General features: G+C 47.5%; 1 protein-coding gene across 1 annotated transcript in view; it reads left to right on the forward strand.

Moving 5' to 3' along the window:
- LOC144763712 (uncharacterized) overlaps nucleotides 1-12,082 on the forward strand; it is a 3,323,440-nt gene that overhangs the window by 3,054,190 nt on the left and 257,168 nt on the right. The window lies entirely within an intron of this gene.

Raw genomic sequence — 12,082 nt, forward strand, 5'->3', positions numbered from 1 at the left:
TGCCAAGCAGCTAAATGATCTGTTCATAAGAAATTCACATAGGTGCAAGAACATTATAAGGCATGACACTATTAGGAGGTATCCCAACAGGCACTGAGCCCCATAGTATATGTATTCTTGGATATGTCGTTATAATTCATTCACGGTTTGTGGAGATACTGTGGGGAACAACGCCATACTTTTGGTTGTGTCTGAGTCCCCACTCTGGGAGGAGCTGGAGCTGATGAGTGAATGCGGTGCCGTAATGTGGTGGCTGATGAGATAGTAACTAGATGGCTCTCCAGTGTCTGCTGTGGAGATGGGCCCTTTGTGCTTCTACTTTCACCTGGGGCCCGCGATGCGAAGCATAGTTTCTTCAGTTTTCTTTTCGGTTTTGTTGCCGTCCCACCCGGCCTCCGATCTATATGAGAATCAGGGGATTGTAATTGCATGTGCGAGCAAGTATGCTGACTCACCAAGGGCGCCTGGTCAAGAATATGCCTGTTCTTGTGTGTCTTTGACTCGGTAGGGTCCTTCTCTCACAGCTGTACATCAGTGGTGTAACGAAACTTGAGGGGGCCCACCTGCACAGTACATGAAGGGGGCCCCCTCTTACCACACACAGGAGCTCTGCTGACAGGGTACTGGGCTGAAGGGGCCCCCTAGAGCTCGGGCCCCCCACACCGCAGTGGCTGCGGGGGCCTTTGTTACGCCCCTGCGGCACATCTCTAGGAAGTCTAGGGTATTAGGTAGGAACATGGTGGCTCTGAATTATGGGGATTTGGGCCAGATTACAGGGCCCGGGTGCAGGAGCCTCAGATTAGACATCCGCCATGCCCAGGTGTTGGCCATGCCCCCTGGGGGGAAATTGATAATGAGCTGTGGCACCAGACAATAGGTCTCAAAGAAGTTTAGGAAAACGATTTTTAATGGCCGCCATCCACTGCTATGGGTGGGGGCGGGTCTAAAATGCAAAGGAGTGCGCTCAGGACATGCTGGACTTTAAAAACCCAGATCTTTTGACTGGGTGTGAGTGTTTGATTGGCTCAGATGCTCCGTCCATCACCACCGCTTTGGCCGCCATAAGTGTGGCAGGGTATGCTCAGACGTGAGTCCCTGCTCACTTTGCCACTGGATTCAAGCAAGCTGGGCTGAAGATGGCTGGAATGCCAGAAACCGGTCCTCGGACGCTTGTTTCCGGTCCAGGGAAGACATGGCTTGGCAGTTCAGGCTGGACTGTTCCCATGAGGCACAGGGTCAGACTGATTTGCATATAGCCATGTCTGAACTGGGGTGGCAGAGTGGGCTAAAGAACCGTGATGGATCAAACCCAGATCTTTTGACTGGGTGTGAGTGTTTGATTGGCTCAGATGCTCCGTCCATCACCACCCCCTTTTGTACCGGACTTTAACAAAGGCTTTTGTGTAAGAGAGTACTTTAAGTTCCAGTATGAGTGCTCCTCGTGTGCAGGGTGACACGCTCTAGTGCATTGCTATGGAGCAGTGGGCAGCTGTCAGGGGCAACCGACAAGGCAATGGAATAAATACCAGGGGCCTGCCAGTGGGCTTCAGAGAATGCAGGAAACGGAGGAGGGCACGATGTTTAGGTTTGAAAGGCTAAGGCCTGGGGTTAATTTTGTGACATGCACCTGTTTTCAATAAAGCAGCCTTTTTCATACACTAATACAGCGAGTATGTGTTTCGTGCTGCTCCCATTTGTGCCAAGAGCAGTTTCTTTTTTGCAGGAGTAGGGTGTCATGAACAGTGCCACAATTTGGCAATGACTGGCCTTTTCATATGTTTCTTCCTGCTTGCCTTCATAGCACAGTTGAGTTCTTCTTGCAGGTATGTGTGCGGCCTGACAGGCAAGATGAGAACTCTCCACTCCTCCTCCCTGCTAAAGTTTGTCAAGAGGGCTCAGGACCGAATCTTCCTTTCTGTGCAGCATAACTTGGCGACTCACTGGGATTTGCTGCACAGATAAAGGACATGTCTGTCTTCTTTAGCAGTTTATGGAGCAGTGGTGAACGTACTATAAAAACATAGCAAATGATCCTGGGCACAGTGATTATGATTGCAGGGTCACAAACAAAGCTAAAAAAACCGAAATATTCTATAATTGATTTGTTGCCTTTCACATGCAAGTAACGGTATACTTTAACATGCAGTGCATGTTTAAATGTGCTGTAGTGGTCCCGATACTGAAGAAACCTAATGCTGAGCCCTCAGTGCCTAGCAACTTTCGCCCTATCTCGCTGCTCCCTTACCTTAGCAAAATTCTGGAAGCACATGTCACGAGTTGCCTTAGCTCATTTATTGAGCATTCCAAGTTTCTTGACCCCCAGCAGGCGGGTTTCAGGCCTGCCCACTCCACGGAATCGGTCATCTTGGCTGTCATGGACGAACTTAGGAGAGGTGCTGACAAGAACAACACCCAGGCCCTGGTGCTTTTAGATCTATCAGCGGCTTTTGACACGGTCGACCATGAACTCTTGATCGACCGTGTCACTAATCCTGGTATCAGGGGCCTGGCCCTTAAGTGGATCACCTCCTTTTTACACGGTCGCTCCCAGGCTGTCAGGTTGGACAACTTCGTAGCAGAGAACACAAAGTTGACCTGCGGGGTCCCTCAGGGCTCGGCTCTATCACCCCTCCTTTTCAACTTATATATGCAACCCTTGATGGTGTCCCTGCGTAATAGCCCTGTCACTACTTTCAATTACGCTGATGACCTTCAGTTGATATTCAATATAGACTCCTCCTCCACTTCCATTAGTAATTTCCAATCTACTATGACTACCATCAGTGAATGGATGTACTCCAGCCAACAAAAGCTCAACCCTGAAAAAACTGAGCTCGTCCTTACAGGGGGGTCCTCCAACCCCTGGAGCTCCAGATTCTGGCCTCCTTCGCTGTGGACACCCCCCCCCCCCCCCGCCCAGTCAACTCTGTAAAGAGCCTTGGTGTTATCATCTGCAGTGACTTGTCCCTGAAACCCCAAATCAATGCAGGAGTTTCCTCCTGTTTCTTTCATCTGCGTAGTATCCGAAAAATCTGTAGGTTTCTGACCAGGGAAGCGCTCATCCTTGTCACCCTGGCCATGATTACCTCTCCAATTGATTATGCGAATGCTCTCTATCTTGGCATCCCAGCACACCAACTACATCGCCTACAGCTCATTCAAAATCAGGCAGCCAGGCTCATTTTCCACCAACCAAAACATCAACATGTCAGACCTCTGATGAAGAGACTTCACTGGCTCCCAGTCGCCAAACGTTGTGTATTCAAGTTGGGCTGTACCATCTTCAAGGTCCTTGTGGGCCAAGGCCCTGTTTTCATCTCCACTAGAATCCAACGCTATGTCCCCCCTCTGAATCTTCGGTACTCTCATCTTCACCTGCTTACTGTCCCCACCTTTAAACGGAAAAAGCACGGTGCACTGAGGTTCTCCTTTCTGGCCCCTCGTTTCTGGAACTCCCTCCCCAATGAGCTGAGATCTGCAACACACTACTCCCAATTCAGAACTCTTCTGAAAACTTTCCTGTTCACACAAGCATACGAATAAATATCTATCACCTCTCACTCCCACATTTCTTCTGTATTAGCGCCATGAAACCGCTTGGTGTAAGTGCGCTTTAGAATTTTTTTTAACATAACAGTGCACAAACCTTTAATGATAAATAATGCAAGTTAAACCTATCTATGGGAAATGCTTTGTTCAACTGGGAATGTTTAGTCAGTTAGAGCAATCACTTCAGACATCTGTGTGTAGCAGTCAGGCCAGGCATTTGAACTAGACTGGGGAATAGTGACACCTGTTTATAGTGTTATGAGGACACAATATATGACACCGAGGCACAAGAAGTCTGCCAACACTTCCTGGTTTGAAGTGTTGACAGCCAATTAGAATGCAGCTCCTGATCGGCAGGGTGCCCGGATCCTCCGTGCCTCTATATATCAAAACTTTTATTTTGTGATTTTCTCAGCAACTACTGAATGGATTTACACCATTTAAGAAAAAGAGTGCTTTCTGAACCAAGCACTACCTTTCTGCCAAATTTGTTGTAATTCCGTTCAGCAGTTCGAGCTGTAGCTGTGTCTAAAGTTTCCTATGGGAAATGCATTTTTGACCTTTTTTTTTAATTTCTTGGGAACTACTGAACGGATTTACACCATTTAACAAAAAGAGTTCTTTCTGAACCAAGGGCTACCTTTTTGCCAAATTTGGTGTAATTCCGTTCAGCAGTTCGGGCTGTAGCCATGTCTAAATTTTCCTATGGGAATTAACCTGGAGAAAACACGTTTTGGGACCCCCCTTTTTTCTCGGCCCCCGCTTGCTGAATCACCCCGAAACTTTCAAGATAGGAGCTGACCGGAGTGGCTCACTAGTTTTGAACATTTCGCGAAGATTCGTCAACCGGCGTCAAAGTTATTGGGAAAAGAAAAACGCTTTTTGAATAGAAGCACGGTCCTAACTATAACTACCTACTAGCGACCACCAGTAGGTAATATATGTGTGTGTATATATATATATATCTCAAAACAAAACCCTTTCATGGTTAGAGTGCCACATAAACTATGCAAAAAAGAAGCAGTATACATACACACACACTACCTATACTTCCAATATGTATTGAAGACATGATCGTAAAGGCAGCTCTCATTATTGGGGCAGGCACTTATTTTTCCTCATCGGACTTTAATCCAGATAAAGCAAGAGGGAGGGAAAGATGGAATAACTGTGACAAAGGGAGGATGTTTGGATGAAAAAGAAGCTTCAACAGTGAGTTAAAGTAGCAAGGAATGTATGGTGGTGGATCAAAAGAACATAACCTTAGTATCTAGCACCCTGACCTTTAATAGCACCAGACGCGGGCTTCTGAACAAACAAATTGGCTTTCGCACTTATTATTTTACAAATTAATCACTGACTGTCACAGTTTAAAGTATGTACAGCACACAGTGTAAGGGAGACTGCATGTAGGATAAGATAGGCAGCCACAAAATGTTCAAAAATATTAAGCATTCAAATGATCACAATGTATACAAAAGCTATGGTGATCTATATCAAAGAAGTATGACAACAGAGGATAGAGGAGTGTGATAGCAGAAAGAGGTGAGTACTGAGTGGGATAATGACCAAAGTGAGGTGATGGCAGGAAGCATGAGGGTGATGGCAGAGACTAGAGAGGATCATAACATAGTAGTGGGAAGGGGAGATTCATAGTAGAGGAGGGGGTGGCGACATATCCGTAATGGCAAGGAAAGGTGATTACGTGAGAGTGATACCAGAGCAAGTGAATATCAGAGAAGGTTGATGGCTGAGCATGAGATGGGGGGTTTGGAGGTTTTAAACTACATTAAAACAAGAAATACTAGAAATAGGATATTGCAAAACTGTAGAAAAAACTGCAATTTGGTGTTGGAAAATATCCATTTTGATGCAGCAAAATTTCTGTTTCTGGGCGATCTGTATAATGGGCTTCACCCGGAGTATTACATAACAATCTAGCTGTACCGAATTTCCTGTAGCTCATCTACTAATACTGCGTACCGTCTACATGAACTCACTTATCCCACTTTCCCCCTCCCTAATGATCACACCTAACTTCCACTAACTTAATACACAACAAAGACACTGCTAAATGTATGGAATTGTATCCTTTAGCTTATAAGACTTATCCCAATAACCAACAATAACCACTGAATTAACCACTAATTTTGGGTTCCGGAGCAGAATGCTGTCATGTGGAAAGTATGCCGCAAAGAAGGAACTCCCCCTCTTGCCCCCCTCCAAGAAGTAAAACAGAACCCCTCTGGGGTAAATAAGGGGGCGACTGGGTTAGCAACCACCTCATACAATTCAGAAGCCTCATTCAGTTACTCAACCAACTCCACAAAGAGGACAGTGTGCGTTTACAAGTGGAGGGCTTCCAGAGTGGCTTCCCCATCCCATTCAAAGGTCCTCATGTACGGCGGCTCGGTAACAACCTCAAGTCTGTTACAGAGAACACCAAGGTCGTGAGTCGAAAGGTGGCCAAGGATCTTGAGCTAGACCACTAGGCTGGCCCATTTAGAGAAAGCCCCTCATTAAAGGACTTCATTGTCTCCTCTCTAGGGATGTCCCCAAGAAAGAGCCAGGCCAGTTTCGACTCATTCATCACCTGTCTTACCCAAAAGGGGGATCAGTGAATGACGGGTTAGAGCAGGACCTGTGTTCGGTATCATATGCCACACTGGATGAAGCAGTTGACCTGCTGAAGGCAGTGGGTAAGTGAGCCTTGATGCCAAAAATATGCCAAAAGGAGCCGGGAGCCGAGCGGACGTAGATCGTCTCGGCTCCCGGTCCCCCGCTGCTCTAACCCGGCTCTAGGCGGCTACAGCCCCTCTTTTTTATCGCTCATGTTCCCCACCTGAAGCGGAGCAAGTGGGGCATTTGCGGAGCAACAGTGATTGCTCCTGAGTTTGCGGACACGTTCGATTTCCCTGAGGTGGTTAAAAGAGGGCGGCGGTGCTCAAAATGGCGAGCGGCACCTCGCCGTGGACTCCACCGACTGCGGCCGCCGCTGGGAGGTAGGATTGCGACCTGCGCTCTCCCGGCCTGCCGAGACTTTCGCTGATTTTCGCAGCTGACGGGACATAATATCCAGCTTCACTTTGGCGGTGACCCCCACCGAGGGAATCCTCCCAACGCCTGCCTGACTTTAAGTTGGCGGCCGGCGGCGACCTTCAGATGGCGATCGCCGCTTCCACTGGCTCGCCCTAACCTCTCTCCGGCCTCCTGTTAATCCTGCGCCCTCTCTCAGATTTTCTGGCCTGCCTCCTGACCTGCTGCCGGTTTGGGGCCACTGCCATTACCAGAATGCCCTGCGGTCCTGCAGCATGGGCCTGATCTCCGGATCACTCACCCCTCCCCCCGCATGGCACCAGTGTTGTGAATCTGCCTAGCAAGGCTGCATTGCTCCCGGAGTCCACACTGCTTGCCCCCCTGCCGGCCCGCCTCCGATTCCCACACAACTTCCAGGGCGGATGAATCGACACACAACCCACTGGCTGCCGTGCCAGCGCCACACGGCCAACTCGCGACCGCACCAACAGCGTCAACACGGCCTTCACCACCTTGCGCACCCTCATCCCCACCGAGCCCGCCGACCGCAAGCTCTCCAAGATGGAGACGCACCTTCAGCTGGCCTCCAGCTTCATCTCCCACCTGGGCAACATGCTGCTGGTGGGTGACGGGCAGCCGTACCACACCACCACCTTCTCTCCTGGACTTCTTTACTTTTTGTTTTGTCCTGGCCGCCATTTTGCTGCTGATTTCGGACAGTTTTCTCTGGACTCTGACCCTCCATCCATTCCCTCGTCCTTTAACCCATTTCCCCGTTGATGATCCTCAAATGTTTCTTCCCTTTTCTGCTTTGCCTTTTCTCCATACCCTTGCATCCCTCCCACCCTCCCTTTGTGCTGTGACTGCATCCACACTTATGTAACTCTGCTTTTCTGTATATAGAGATAACTCTAATCACTAGTATATGCAGTAGACCTTTGTACCATCTACCATTCCTATGTGACTCTTAGAGTATATCCAGTCATATCCCTTCCCTATGTATATAGAGATAACTCTAATCACTAGTATATGCAGTAGACCTTTGTACCATCTACCATTCCTATGTGACTCTTAGAGTATATCCAGTCATATCCCTTCCCTATGTATATAGAGATAACTCTAATCACTAGTATATGCAGTAGACCGCTGTGCGCTCTACTATTCCTATGTGACCCTTAGAGTATATCAAGTCATATCCCTTCCCTATGTATATAGAGATAACTCTAATCACTAGTATATGCAGTAGACCTTTGTACCATCTACCATTCCTATGTGACTCTTAGAGTATATCCAGTCATATCCCTTCCCTATGTATATAGAGATAACTCTAATCACTAGTAAATGCAGTAGACCGCTGTGCTCTCTACCATTCCTATGTGACCCTTAGAGTATATCCAGTCATATCCCTTCCCTATGTATATAGAGATAACTCTAATCACTAGTATATGCAGTAGACAGTTGTGCCCTCTACCATTCCTATGTGACTCTTAGAGTATATCCATTTGTATCTCCTTGTGTGACTCTACATCTTGTACATTTGCAATTTTTTTCTGTTTGTATCCTCTATGTAACACATGTAATCCTAAGTCCTTATGTTTTTCAACTGGTCCTTATGTAAAGCGCTCTGACACCTTCGGGTAAAGTTCACGCTATATAAAATCGCATAAATAAATAAATAATAAACAAAGACTGATGTGGAGTCAGCCTTCCAGTTTCTCACTGTGCACCCTGACAGTCACCATTTGCTAGGTTTCCATCTAGATGGCACCTTCTACTACAGTAAATATATACCCATATGGCTAAGCGCTATATCCTATGCATACTTTGAGGCCTTTAGCACCTTCCTAGAATGCGCACTCTGGGAAAGATGCCCTGAGGCGGGGAGATTGCACTACCTCGACACATTGTTGTTCGAGGGAGAACCCGACTCTAAGCAATGAAGCTCCCTGTGGATCACTTTATATCCATAACAGGCCAGCTTGGTGTACCATTGGCACACAAGAAGACAGAGGGGCCCCACAACATGATTGACATTCCTAAGGATAGAGTCGGGACTTAGCTTATCTCCAGGGAATATAGTATCCTTAGGGGTACGCTGAATGGCTGTCCCCTGTCCCTGATATTGTTCGTTCTGGCGTTAGAGCCACTGGCACTCCGTATACGACAAGAGGCCACGCAGTGCAGTATCCCTATAGGTAAATCCATACACTTGATATCGGCGTACGCAGACAATCTCATTGTATACAGGCAGACCTGTTGGAGGGATTGGGCCTGCTTCCCCGTATCTTTGCTGACTTCGAATTGATATCCGGCTTATCCATCAACTAATCTAAGTCTAGGCCTTTTTCTTTCATGACTGCATAAACCGAGACTATATTGCATTTGGAGAACTTAGGTTACCAGTAGCTCATCACACCTTTAAATACCTGGGCATTAACGTGTACCGTTCACAAGCGAACATGCTGCAGGGCAACTTGGGTAAGGCCTTCCGGAGCATACGATCGCATGTAGCTTTCTGGACCACATTGCCCTTATGAGCTATGGGTCATGTGGCCTTATCTAAGATGGTGGTACTTCCCAGTCTGCTATATATTACTTTTCCAAATCTGGCATTGGTAATACCTGCATCGACCTTTAACACACTTGACACTATCCTGATAGATTTGATATGGGGTACGGGACGACGTCGAATAAGCCTTAAGAAACTCCAAATCAGCGCATGAGAGGGCGGCCTGGGAGCTCCAGATTTCCGGACGTACTACTATGCATGCCAAGTTTTGTATCTGAAGGAGTACTGTCATCATAGGTAGACCAGGAGCCTGAGATGTAGTCAAGTAGATTTATTAGTAAAGGTAAGTTGATACAGGGTGACCCACTGGGAGCACCATCCTGCTGCTCAGCCCCACTCAATCCAACTGGTCGCTCATTCAAAGCATGCACACACACCCAACATTCTATGATATCACACTCATGCAGACTGAGCAGCCAGGACTAGGAATCATAGGATATAACACCAAGTTCAGTGGCTGTCCTACTGGACTGCAGGGCGCAACTTGCAGGAAGTTGATTATAACTCCAAGCGCATTGAGCAGGGAATGCTACATACTTTACTGTTGCCAAATAGTAAGATGCTCCCGACGCTTCCACACCTCCTCCAAATGGCACTACATTGTTGGTGTAAGGCGCTACAGTATACCTCCCGGGAAGGTAGATACGCTGCTAACATTCTATTGCTTAGGAGGCCACTGATGAGTGGTAGACTAACGCAAAGGGTACTTGGACCCCGGTCAGATGTAGGGGTGGAGACTTTAGGGGCATTTTTTGGAGAGGGGACACTTATGGACCACGATGCCTTTACACGTGTGACAGGAGCGCCAGCCACACTATATATGACACATGCTGCCCTCTTACATTACATTAAAAGACAATGGGCTCCACAACGGGAGGAACCCCAGACGAATGAGTTGGTCAAATCTCTGTATTACATGGGACACAGCAGTCACCTCATTAAATGGCTGTACCTCAGTATCCGTACACATGCCCAAATCCCGCTAGCGCCCTGCGGACGCAGTGGGTTGCGGATGTAGGACGGGACTTAACGGACAGGGAATGGGGGCACATACTAGAATATCTGCGGAAAATATCATGCAACGCCAAGTTCAAGTTTATTCAATATATGATCATACGTAGAGCCTACTTGACCCCGCAAAGACTGCACAGAATGTACCCGGAAACAGCACATTACTGCCCCAGATGTAAACTACCTGATGTGGACCTACTCCATATGGTGTGGGTGAGCGTATACATTGGAGAGTTTTGGAGAGGGGTCACACACATATTGGGAAACGTAACACACCTGCCCATAGGGAACACGACCCTTGAGTGCATACTAGGTAGTCGCAGAAGGACGAAATCTCAACAGGTTCAGCTCCGTTTTCTGGACTTGGCGCTTATGGTGGCAAAAAGGTCCATAACCATGTGCTTGAAGTCAGCCAGGGCCCCCACCCTGTGTCTGTGGCATACTGAAGTGCTCAGATAGGTGGCAGCGGAAAGCTTGTGGACTGAGGAAGAACCCAATCTCTTTGGATTGGGACATAATGGTGGAAGCATATAGAAATATCAACCCGGACAATATCTTAGCTGTTCCAAGTACCCAGTACTGACCGAATAAAAATGGTACTAAGTATATTAGCACCCTGCAGTCTATAGAAGGAGCAGCGCGCTCAGATCCTACATGCAAAGTAATTAAACTTGATAAAGACGCTCAATTGATTTGCGTACTACATTACCAGAGCTGAAAGCGGAGGGTGGGAGTTAGAGGGAAGGAGGGGGGGCGTTATTGGGTGTAGATGTGTTATGAATATTCTGTTGATCGACTGGTATCTTAAGAATGTGGGAATACACTGCATAGAGCTAATTGTTGAGTGTAACGTATCAGAATAAACACAATGTTAATTATTTTACGTATTTGATGCAGGTCCAATCCGTTAAAGGTTTATAACGATGTATGTACGATATGGATACAATGATTGTCTCTTTGACAGCAGGAGACAAAAGGAAAACAAAATCAATAAAGTTTGTTTAAAAAAAAAAGGGATAGAGTTGGACTCGGTGGAGGGAGTATGCAGACTGCCAGCCCAAAAGGTGTCAGTATTGAAACAGGTCATCGAAGGGCTGCTAACCAAGAAGAAGGTGACCCTAAGGAAGTTGCAGCAGTCATTGGGTGAACTCAAATTTGCTGCTAGGATCATCCCTGCGGGGGGCACATTTTGCAAGCACTTGGCTTGGCTGACAAAAGGCCTCTCCCAGAAGGCCAGAGAGGTGGCACGAGGTAGATTGGACCAGAGATTTGGCCATGCTAGACCTATTTCCCACTGTGGTGGCGTTCCTACTATGGCACAGGAGACAGGCCAACAAGCAGGTGACACTGGGGTCAGTCAGCTATGAAGTGGTTCAAGCAATAAACCTAGGGGCAGCACACTGCCGGAAAGTGTTGGGACTGCTTCAGCACCTGCTGGTCAGCCAGCTGAATGTGAATGTAGTGATAAAGGCTAAATGTATCTCGGGATGTGGTTATTCCATCGCTGAACTTCTCTCTCGTTTCCAGTTGGTAAGGTTCCACCAGTTGGCACTGTGGGCAGAGGAACAAGCGACACCACTGCCGGCCGACTTGTGGGACATAGTGGAGCACACCAAACAGTACTCATCGACAAGGCACTGGCACCGAAAACTGCCGCCACTTATTGTAAGTGTTTGGTTCGCTTTCAGAAGTCGACGGGGAGGGAGTGCGGTACAAAAAGCTTGGAACAGTGACAAGATTGAAGACTTCATACACTGGACATTCACCGCAGCAAGTTAAAAGCATGGATTCAGTCTCACCTAAGCACAGTGGCACATTACTCAAAACTGTACGGGGTGGACCTGACTAGCTCAATTTCTTGCTGCACCGCCATGCAGGGATGGGGCCACCTACAGCCAAAAACTGAGGACTCTAGGA

Source organism: Lissotriton helveticus, chromosome 6 (genome assembly GCF_964261635.1).
Source record: "Lissotriton helveticus chromosome 6, aLisHel1.1, whole genome shotgun sequence".
NCBI lineage: Eukaryota > Metazoa > Chordata > Amphibia > Caudata > Salamandridae > Lissotriton > Lissotriton helveticus.